At 46.4% G+C, this 9821-nt stretch overlaps 1 pseudogene; it reads left to right on the plus strand.

Annotated features, from left to right (window-relative positions):
* Nucleotides 1-1319: 1319 nt before the first annotated feature.
* Nucleotides 1320-3450, plus strand: LOC109377522 (RNA-binding protein EWS pseudogene; annotated as a pseudogene).
* Nucleotides 3451-9821: the final 6371 nt, after the last annotated feature.

Here is a 9821-nt window from a genome sequence, read left to right on the forward strand (position 1 = left end):
TATGTGGGATCCGAACCGGGGCCCTCTGGCATCCCAAGCGAGTTCTTAACCATCGCGCCACTCGGCCGGCCCAGGAAATGAAATTTTTTGATTGTTTTTAAAAATATATTGCCTTTTTTTCCCTTTTTTTTCCTTTCTTAATTGCAGGACACTTGTACTTCCACTCTCCTGATATTTTTCTTAACAATATCTGCAAATATATGAAGGTAAATCAAAAGGCGTCTTGGGCCGGCTGAGTGGCTCAGTTGGTTAAGAGCTTGCTCAAAAGTGTGAGCTCTAAGGGCTGGCCAAGTGGCTCAGTTGGTTAAGAGTTAGCTTAAGGGCCGGCCGAGTGGCGCAATGGTTAAGAACTGGCTTGGGACGCCAGAGGGCCCCGGTTCGGATCCCATATATGAGGGCCAGTGACACTGATCTGCCTTGCCTGGGAAGAGCGCGATGATGGTGCCAACTTGGGCCAGTGAAGCAACGTCCTCCACAACTAGACTGAAGAACAAATAAACAACAGCAACTTGTCTATTCCCCTTCCCCCAATTCCCCAGCGCTGTTCCCATCCCCCAAATTGCCCAATAAAAATCTTTAAAAAAAAAAAAGAGTTAGCTTAAGAGCATGAGCTCTGAGCAACAAGGGCTGCCGGTTCAATTCCTACATGGGCCAGTGATGCTGCGCCCGAGTTGAGCTGCGCCCAAGCTGAGCTGCACCCAAGCTGAGCTGCCGCTGAACTGCCAACAGGTGGTAGGATGGCTCAGCTAGTGAGAGCATGTGCTCCTAACAACAAGACTCCCTGTTCTATGGTGGGCTACGCCCACCTGCAACTAAGACTTGAGCTGAGACTCGGCACCTTGAGCTGAGCTGCTGCCCAGATCACTCAGTGGATAGAACATGCATTCTTAACAACGAGGCTGCTGGTTCGACTCCTACATGGGATGGTGGCTACGCCCACCCACAACTAATTGAACACAGCACTTGAGTTGAGCTACGCGACTGGACTTGGAGTTAAACTTGCTGCGCCATCCACAACTAAGATTGAAGGACAACAACTTGGTTATTCGCCTTACCCAATTCCCCAACGCTGTCCCCCTTTCCCAATTTCCCAATAAAATCTTAATAAATAAATAAATAAATAAATAAATAAATAAATAAATAAATAAATAAAAAGTAGTCTGAACGAATTTTGATTGTTCTTTTAATTTCTCCTACCTTATTAAGGGAATCTTAATGACTAGCTATTATAAGCTTATGAGGGCTCACTAAGAAAATTTTGTTTCTTTTCAATTTAGAAGTTTTTCCAATTCAACGAACCATCATCTGGAGGGGGGAAAATGGTATCCACAAGTTACAGTACCTACAACCAAGCTGCAGCCCAGCAGGGCTACAGTTCTTACACTGTCCAGCCCACTCAAGGACATACACAGACCACTCAGGCATATGGGAAACAAAGTTATGGAACCTATGGACAGCCCACTAATGTCAGCTATACCCAGGCTCCATCCACTAGAACCTATGGGCAGATAGCTTATACAACTTCTTATGGTCAGCCTTCCACAGGTTATATTACTCCAACTACTCCCCAGGTATATGGTCAGCCCATCCAGGGGTATGGCACTGGTGCTTATGATACCAGCACTACCACAGTAACCACCACCCAAGCCTTTTATGCAGCTCAGTCTTCATATGGCACTCAGCCTGCTAACCTGGCTTATGGGCAACAGCCAGCAGCCACTGCACCTGCAAGACCGCAGGATGGTAACAAATGTGCTGAGACTAGTCAACCTCAATCTAACATAGGGGATTACAACCAGCCCAGCCTGGGATATGGACAGAGTAACTACAGTTATCCCCCAGTACCTGGGAGCTACCCCCTGTAGCAAGTCACAGCCCCACCATCCTATCCTTCTACCAGCTATCCTTCTATACAGCTGACTAGTTATGATGAGAGCAGTTACTCTCAGCTGAACACCAATGGGCAGCCAAGCAGCTGTGGACAACAGATTATCTATGGTTAAAAAGCAGCTATGGGGGCTGGCCGAGTGGCTCAGTTGGTTAAGAGCTCGCTCAAGGGTTTGAGCTCTGAGCAACAGCAGTTCGAGTCTAGCCCGAGCTGAGTTGCCGCTGAGTTGCCGCTGAGCTGCCAACAGGTGGCAAGATGGCTCAGCTAAAAAAAAAAAAAAAAAAAAAAAAAAAAAAAAAAAAGCAACTATGGGCAGCAGTTGCCCATTAGAACCAACTGGATCTTACAGCCAGCTCCAAGTCAACAGCAGCTTATGGGGAGCAGAGTTCATTTTGGCAAAACCACCTCAGTGGTATGGCTGTTTATGGTCATAAGACTGGAAGATTTTCTGGATCAGGAACATGAGGGGTCCTGATAACTGGGGCAGGGAAAGAGAGGGATTTGATCGTGGTGCCATGAGCAGAGGTGGGCAGGGAGGATAGCTTGGTGGAATGCGCACTGGAGAGTGCGGTGGTTTCAATAAGCATGGTGGACCCATGGACAAATGACCATATCTTGATCTATGCTTACCTATTGATCCAGGCGAAGACTCTGACAACAGTGCGATTTATGTACAAAGATTAAATAACAATGTGACTCTGATCTGGCAGACTTCTTTAAGCAGTGTGGAATTGTTACAATGAACAGGAGAACTGAACAACCCATGATCCATATCTACTTGGACAAGGAATCAGGAAAGCCCAAGGCAATGTTACAGTGCCCAGGCTGGCATGGAGTGGTTTGATGGGAAAGGTTTTCAAGGGATTTTCAAACTTAAGAGTTTTTCTTGCTCGGAAGAAGCCTCCTATGAACAGCATGTGGGGGTATATGCTGCCCAGCGAGAGCAGGGGAATGCTGCCACTGCTCCATGGAGGTGCAAGGGGCCCAGGAGGTCCTGGGGGACCCATGGGTTGCATTGGAGTTCATGGGGGGAGACAGAAGAACCTTCCTTTCAAGAGGACCCCATGGTTCCTGAGGGAACTGCTCCAGCGGAGGAAATGTTCAGCACTGAGCTGGAGACTGGCAGTGCCTCAGTCCAAGGTGTGGAAACCAGAACTTTGCCTGGAGAATAGATGTAATACAATCAGCATAAGGATCCGAAGCCTGAAGCCTTCCTCCCTCCACCCTGGCTGTTGACTGAGGCAGAGGTGGCCCTGGTGGCATGTGGGGAGAAAGAGGTGGCCTCATGGACTGAGGCGGTTCTGGTGTAATGTTCAAAGGTGTCTATAGTGGAGACAGAGGTGGCTTCCATGACACCCCAGGCATGGACCAAAGTGGCTTTGGTGAAGGAAGATGAGGTGGCCCTGGGGGTCCCCTTGGGCCTTTGATGGAGCAGATGGGAGACAGAAGAGGTGGGTGTAGAGGACCTGGATAAAGGCAAGCAACATCAGGAGCACAGAGACCGACCCAATATAACACAGAGACCCTACAGAGCTGCATTGACTACCAGGTTTATCTTTTAAACCAGAAAATGTTTTAAATTTATAATTCCATATTTATAATGTTGGTCACAGCATTACGATTATTCCTTGTCTGTACTTTAGTACTTTTCACCACTTGTAAAGAAACATTGAACCAAATTAAGTGGTAAAAACAAACAAACAAAAAACAATCAATTATCTGGCCTTGGCATCTTAATAGCAATTGAAACCAATAAGCTCCTTATGGATTAAAACCAAGGAAACAAGCAAACAGAAAAAGAGAAGTCTTTTGTTCCACAGGTGGTAAGGATGGTATAGCGCCCATCTCCCACACAATTGTGAGATGCCTCCAGACACAAAATTGTTAATTCATGGCAGCAGACAGGTACTAATGGAATGAGATTTTTCTGGAAGTAAGAAGCAATAAAGGATGAGAAGACAAAGGCCGCCTATGGGTTGGGGCCCTTTATGACAAACTCCCCTGAGAGTTGGCATGGTTTGATAAAGAGGACCTTTTATGACTTAACAAAGGCTTGGAACCACAGCCTATTCAACTGGCCACCAGATGTACCCTAGTAAGTGCACCTTCCAGATGATGGAGAGCAGAGAAAATATTTTCATTGGTCATAAAGGCCAAACTCTCAGGACATATAACAAGATAAAAGGAGAGACACCAGTTAGAGAAAGCAGAGAGAACAGAATTGTCATAATTCATGAGTACTCATATCAATAACCAAGAGTTGCTAAACACCAACAAATTAGTTTTAGAAATATTTTCTCTTGTTAAACTACATTTAGAAAAGGAAAAAAGGACTCTCTTTTCTCGACTTCCATGGAACTCTGCAAGTATAGATACAGAAGTCTGAGTTGTCAGGAATTCTTACCTTTGCCAGCATGCTAGAGGTCTCAAGATTTTTCTACTACAGCAGCTTCAGGTGAGCCCAGCCAGTGAGGTTCCCTGCTCATAGCACCAACTGTGGAAGAGAAAGAACTTTCCTCTACCCTCCTAGGTTCTTTTGGCTGGTCTAATAATTGAACCTACATGAGAGATTAACAAAATAACCAAATGTAGTTACATACATATGTATGGGAACCTTGCACACATGAGAGAGTCAAAGACCCGTCATACATTAAAGGTTCAAAGACAGAAAGGGAAAATGAGGTATATATGACCTTCTAAGCTGAGGATAAGGTAATGTGGCTTCGGAAGGGAGAAAGCCATTCACAGGACCATAATAAGAGCAGACGTTCAGGAATTAGGAGACCGCCCTGCCCTATAGATAAGCAAAAAAAAAAGGTTATCTCTGTTAATGTATTACCATGAGCAGGAACACTAATTCAAATTCTTCTAGATAGTAAAAGGCAGCAGAAGTTATTTTCTTTTTTAATTTTTTATCTTATTTTATTAATAATATGAAATTCAGCAAGTGCAACAGGGCATGGGGTAAAAAAGCAGCCTCCCTTCCAGTCCTTCCTGTAAAGCCTGATGGGGAGAATCACTTCCAAGCTCACTCTTGTGGCCTCAGCTCCTGTTGGCAGGAGGCATTAGCTTCTCATCACAGTTTCCCATGCACAGCATGGCAGCTTGATTCCCCCAGAGTGGGGCTGAGAGAAAGGGAGAAAGATATAGAGGGACAGAGAGAGAGCCAGTGAGAAAGAGAGAGAGGGAGAGGGAGATAGCGGTCTCAGAAGTTATTCTTGAGCCTGTAGGGTTTTGGTTGTCTTCTTTTATTGTTGTTAAAATTGCAGAAAAAGACAGTTTATTAGAAGAAAAAATACATTTCAAAGAAGTAGAAGTGGGCCCGAGCAGTAGAGAATGGCTCAAAGGGTCATTATTAGAAGAGAAAGTACATTCAAAGAGTTTGGAGTGGGCTGAGCAAAGGAAGAAGCTCGAAAGGCTTTTGGTTGCCTTTAGCTCAAAACAATCTACATACCAGAGAGGTATATCTTGGGGTGATTTATTCTGAACACTGACAAATAGTAAAAGGCTATAGTATAGGTAGATGAGAACTAGGAGAGAAGGTAACATGAACAGGGAACTGTAGTTCCAATGGATGTGCCACTGTGGACAAAAAGTGATTCTACAGAAAGTAATTTCACAGGGTGATCTGATCATAAATTCCTACCAGGGCAGGTCATGGTATATAGTAACACCCCAGGTATATAATTTCTTTAGTAAAAGGCTTATCTTTGCCTTAAGCAAGCCTTGTCCATTATTTCTGTGCATCTAGGTTAGTATGCCTTTGAAATGCTCCCTTTCAGACTCCTTCTTCTAAAGCAGACCACCCTCAAGAAAGCACATAATCTTAACTATCATGTATGAGATGTGATAAAAAAAAATACGGTGAATGTTTAAGTTAAAAAAAATTATTACAGTAAAAGACACATTTTCCATTAATCCCCCTTGCTTCGTGCACACTTATCCCATTGTTTTTGCCACACTCTGAAGCAGTTCAGGAAGTCCTCTCTTGTGAGTGTCTTTAGTTGTGCTGTCATGGCTGCCTCGATGCCTTGAATTGATTCAAAATGTTTTCCTTTCATGGTCTCTTTGACTTTAGGGGTGAACCAGAAATAATATGGTGCCAGATCCAGTGAATAATGTGGGTGAGGACACACCATAATGTTTTTATTTAACAGAAATTGCCATACCAGAAGCCATGAGTGACACGAAGCATTGTCATGATGGAAGATGAAGTAAAGACACTGTTGAGGGATACTCGGACAGAGAGACGGGACACCAAGGCTCAGGAAAACAATATTTATCGATGCTGGCACCAGCTCAGCGGATTCATATCCAGAGGCTGAGCCCCAATCCAGACAGGACTCGGGGCTATATACCCTGAGGCTTTCAGGTTAGGAGCTAGGATCCCTTATTTGGGCATGTGGCATTGTTTTAGTTCCTGACTAGCTCTGGGTGAGGTAGGAATTAGGAAATGTGAAATGGAAGTCTTGGTGGCCATGTGGTCCAGGAAAGCCTTTGTCTAGGGCCCCCTGCCACATTCCCCCCATTGATGCTCGAACCCATACGTGGGTTAGAGAGCATCATCTCCTTCGACGGGCTGTTGGTCTAGAGGTTGGTACTTCCATAACATGAGGACCTTAGTGGCAGTTTTACGTTCTACAATGGCTTCTATGAGGGAAGAGGTGGGGCGAATGACAAGGGGTAGAATGCACGGTAAAAGGAGGCATGCTCCAAGGAGCAAGAGGATGATTCCAATTAATGCTTTAAATCCCTCGAGGGTGGAGAACCACCCTGAAAAGGGGCTTTCAAGGTCCCATCCCATCCATTTTTTAACTGGGACATGGGCAAGTTTTCTAATATTTGTGGCAATGGCGGAGATGGTTTTGCCAGTGTCATCAATCTGTAGACAACAGTCTGACTGATTGAATTTACCACAGATGCCACCTTTTTCAGCCAGTAAGTAGTCCAGTGCTAGGCAGTTCTGATAAATAGCAGCCCGCATCTGGGTCTGTTGGGTAGTGAGGAGCTCTAAAGCTGTCGCAGTTTCATTGGTGATTATTTCCAGAACAACCTGTAACCTGAGATGTTGTTCCTAGCCGAAAGGACTGGAAACATGATTTAGGGCATGAGGTAGTGATACCGTACCCAACTGGGAAGAAAAGGGTGAGGGTGAGGATTAGAGTCCTTGGGATAAGCATCTTGCAAGGAAGAATTCCTCAAGCTTTGGCCATGCATGGATTGGTCAGCTTTTGGTGTGACCAAAGCAGGGCAGACGATCTCCTCCTAAGGACCAGTAACACCTCTCTCTGGCTGTCTTCCTCCAGAGAGTGATCTTGAGGGGCTTGGAGGGGTCAGAGGTGCAGTTCCAGCTGGCAGCTGCAGGTTTTAATCTGCTGTGCTGTATCCATGGAGTGATCTCTGCAACCTTAACTGTCGTGAGGGTAGACAAAATGTCAGTAAAGGGGCCCCTCACAGGGGTTTTAAGGGCCGGAGGTTCCATTCCTTAACCCAAACTGAATCCCCAGGCTTAAAGGGATGAATTTCAGTTGTTAAGCTAATAGGGAGCCTCTCCTGTACCCATTGGTTGAGGTTCTGTAGGGTAGATCCTAACGCCTCAATCTCTTGTCTTAAGGTTAGGTCTCCTATTTCTTTAAGATCTGCTCGGAGGCCTCTAATGAGCAGAGTAGGCCTTCCATATACGATCTCATAAGAGGAAAGGTCCATCTTCTTGGTAGGAGCTGAGCGTATCCTCAGGCTATTGGAAGGGCCTTGTCCCAATGGAGGTGTGTCTCTTTGCACAGTTTTTTTAGGTGGGACTTGAGGTTCCAAATCATGCATTCTACTTGTCCTGAGCTCTGTGGGCAACAGGCTGTGTGCAGCTTCCAAGTGATGCAGAGGAGCTTGGCCAAAAGCTGGATTATTTTGGCCACAAAGGCGGGGCCATTGTCAGAGCCTGTTGAGAGTGGCAGCCCAAAGCGAGGGATTATTTCCTGCAGTAAGAGCCAGGCGACTTCCCGTGCCTTTTCTGTCTGGGTGGGGAAGACTTCTACCCAGCCCGAGTAGGTGCATACAAATACTAAGAGATATTTAAGACCTCTGGAGCGTGGCATCTCAGTGAAATTCACTGTGAGGCCTTCAAATGAGGCACCACCGGTATACTGGACCCCGAGGGGTAGGGTTAGCCCTTGTCATAGGTTGTTGTGAGCACAAACAAGTCATTGTTCACAGACTATTCACAAGATACTGGAGAGTCAGGATACATAGAAGTACCTACTGAGGATTGTTTCTAGGGCAGTCTGACTAAAGTGGGTCCATTGATGGAATTGCTTGACAAAAGCCAGGGCTAGGGTTGCTAGTATGACCATATGGCCATCTCAAAATTCCCACCATTCGTTATGGAGACAACTGCCCCCTTCAGTCTTGAACCAAACCTCTTCTTGGGAATACTTGGGATCCCATTCGGATCCCAAATATTGGGAAAGAGGGAGGTTGTTAACATTGGAAGTTTGGGGGTTTCTTCGGCTGCAGCTAACTTGGCTACTTGGTCCGCTTTGCGATTGCCTTGGGCTGTGATGGTGTCACCCTTTTGGTGGCCCCTACAGTGTATGACTGCTACCTTCTTGGGTGCCCGTACTGCTTCTAGGAGATGTAGAATCTCTTGTCCGTATTTGATCTCCTTCCCTCCTGAATTAAGTAATCCCTTTTCCCTGTATAAAGCCCCATGAACATGGAGGGTAGTGAAGGCATACTTAGAGTTGGTGTAAATATTGGCTCTTACCCCAGCTGCTAGCTGAAGGGCCAGAGTCAGGGCGATGAGCTTTGTCTTTTGCGCCGAGGTCCCCTGTGGGAGAGGTTTTGCTTCTATGATGGTGTGTAGGGTTACCACAGCGTATCCAGCCAACCGCCTATTTCCCTGGACGTAGCTGCTACCATAAGTGTAGTATTCTACACCAGGGTCCATAAGAGGTTGGTCAGTCAGGTCCGGCCTACTGGAGAACACTTCATCCATGACCTTGATGCAGTCATGGCCTGGGGGTCCAGGCCCTACAGGCAGTAAAGTGGCTGGGTTTAAGGTCCGTAATATCTCAAGGTGAACTCGTGGGTTTTCACATAGTAGCCCTTGGTACTTGGCAATCCGAGAGTTGGTAAGTCAATAGTATCCCTTATGATCTAATAGGGCTCGAACTGAGTGTGGAGCCTGGACAGTTAATTCCTGACCCAGGGTCGGCTTGTCAGCCTCAGACACGAGCAGAACCGTTGCTGCGAGTGCCCTCAGGCAGGGTGGCCATCCTAATGCCACTGAGTCGAGTTGTTTTGAGAGGTAGGCTACCGGCTGGTGCCAATCCCCTAGCAGTTGGGTAAGGACTCCCACTGACATTCCCACACGTTCATATACATAGAGGGAAAAAGGCTTGGTGATGTCCGGGAGTCCTAGGCCAGGGGCATGAGTGAGAGGCCATTTAATCTCTTTAAAGGCCTTTTGTAGTGGAGACTCCCATAGAAAAGGTTCACGTTCACCCCCCTTTGTGGCTTCGTAAAGGGGCTTGGCCATAATGGAGAAGTTGGGGATCCAGATCCTACAGAAGCCTGCCGCCCCTAAGAATCCACGGACCTGTTTCCGAGTAGTGGGGACAGGGATGGTACATACTGTCTGCTTCCTTTCTGGGCCGAGCTGGCGTTGTCCTTGTGACAGGTGGAAACCAAGGTATTTGACCTTGTCCTGGCATATTTGAGCCTTTTTCCTGGAGATTTTGTAGCCTGCTTCCCATAAGAGTTTAAGGATGTGATATGTACCCTTCATGCAATTATCATAGCTCTTCCCGGCTAGCAAGAGGTCATGTACATATTGGAGCAGTACACAGCTGGTTTGACTAGCTGGAAAAGGCTTTAGGTCCAAAGCTAAGGCGGCCCCAAAAATGGCTGGGGAGTTCTTGAAGCCCTGTGCTAGCCT

Source organism: Hipposideros armiger, unplaced genomic scaffold (genome assembly GCF_001890085.2).
Source record: "Hipposideros armiger isolate ML-2016 unplaced genomic scaffold, ASM189008v1 scaffold_1434, whole genome shotgun sequence".
Classification (NCBI taxonomy): domain Eukaryota; kingdom Metazoa; phylum Chordata; class Mammalia; order Chiroptera; family Hipposideridae; genus Hipposideros; species Hipposideros armiger.